Here is a 1,931-nt window from a genome sequence, read left to right on the forward strand (position 1 = left end):
TTGTTTATTTTGTTATTTGGTTGTTTGTTTGTTTGGTTGGTCGGTTGTTTGTTTGTTTGTTTGTATGGTTTGTTGGTTGTTTATTTGGTTATTTGGTTGTTTGTTTGGTTGGTCGGTTGGTTGTGGGTTCAGCTGCAGGTCACATGATGCAGCTCAGTTCCCTCAGAAATACTGAACACCCCCCTGCATGAAAGCCTGACCCCCCCACATCAACAGTCTTAAGCAGTCGTGCAAGAGTGGTTTTAATGGACCTCTCCCAGAATGCATCTCTCATCTACTGACTGATGCATGAAGCTCCTCCTAGTCCTGAGTCTAGGATGGAGTTCCTCAGATCATCCAGCTTCCCACTCCATGTCGGATCCACAAACCCCAACGTCTGATAATCTATGACTGTAAATGAGAACTGGACTGAGTGGCTCCTCCCCCCTGGCATTCGAAACAGGAAATGAATCCAGGAAGCCAAAATCCCATAGACTTCTATGTAGAAATAATCAGCTGTTATCAGTCCTTCTATATTTCTTTTAATGTTTTACGTAAAGAACTTTGAATTGTCTGTACATGAAATGAGCTACAAATAAACTTACCTTGGTCAGAATAAACATTCTGGATCTGATTCCATTTTAACATCTGACTGATAATCCTTTTTTCTCTGGATATTTTTTCTGTAGTTCAAGACAGTCAAGTTATAAACTGACCAATCAGGTCCCTCAGTAAAAGTGGGTGGAGCCTGCTGGGCCCCACGTCCAATGTTAAAAACAGTTGATTGACAGATGTTGTGGAGCCCACTTCAGGTGTTAGGGGTGTGGCCTTCCAACAAGCTCACTCCTGATTGGGAAGTGGTTGCCATAGAAACAAAGTCTGACTCGAACAAATCACTGACGATGTCTGGCTCCAACATGGCGGCCTCCGTATCGCGACTGAATCGACTTGATTGGAGCTGGAAGTAAACTGTTTTCTATGGATGACGTCACTCTGTCCAGTTCTATTATACAGTCAAGGAAGGAAATAACAGCTGTTTTAACACGCCCACTTCTGAGCTGAGGACCTGTCAGTCAAAAGACCACACCCCTTTTGAAGGGAATTAGAATAAAAATATAGGAAAGGATGAACAAAATTATGAAGTTTTACATCTTTCCCCGTGAAAAAAAGTCCTGGTGTTAAATTTAACCTCTGAAAGAAAAGGAATTCTAATCAAATGAATTCAATAACACTTCGGGATTCAGTCAGATTCATGTAAAACCTCATTTTTAACTGTTTTTACAGAGTTTTTGAAGAAGACAAACACATTTAAAGGTTACATGTGAGATCCTGAACTTGACGAACTCATCCGGTTTGATGGATTTGTTTTCCGTTTTGAGGTGGAACATTCCATTTTCCAGTTTGATCCTTTGTGGCGCCCCTCCGCTGTCATGGCGTGTCACTTTAGTTGTGCACTAGCATAGGATTTCATGATGATCTTGTCTAATGACTGGGAGGTCTGCATGCTCTGTGGATGTGCAGGCGCCGTGTCGCACTCCTGTGAGGTTCATGCTTCATCCTGAAGGACTGAGGAGAGCGGAGCTGCAGAGCAGATGCTTCACAGAGACCCACATTAGGGTGCAGTCAGCAGCAGGTTATGTCTTTTTATTTCACCTTCTCAGGGAAATATTGAAGCTGACTGTAAAAACTATGTGTCAACAAGTTTGTGCTTATGGTTGCATTTTGGGGGCGGCTGTCTGCCGACTCATGCAGGAACGGCGGCTGACGGGAGGATGATTCCCAGCCTCCAATTCTCAGCAAATACAGATGGTACAGTGTGTAAATGGAGATTTAAGGAGGGGTGGGGGGCAACGAGACGTGTTCATCCGAGCTGAGACTGCCAGCAGAAGCAAATGGAAGCGCTGGAATTAAAGGGAAGATAATGGGATGGAGGGAGGGGAGGATGAGGAAGA

Source organism: Oryzias melastigma, linkage group LG17 (genome assembly GCF_002922805.2).
Source record: "Oryzias melastigma strain HK-1 linkage group LG17, ASM292280v2, whole genome shotgun sequence".
Lineage (NCBI taxonomy): Eukaryota > Metazoa > Chordata > Actinopteri > Beloniformes > Adrianichthyidae > Oryzias > Oryzias melastigma.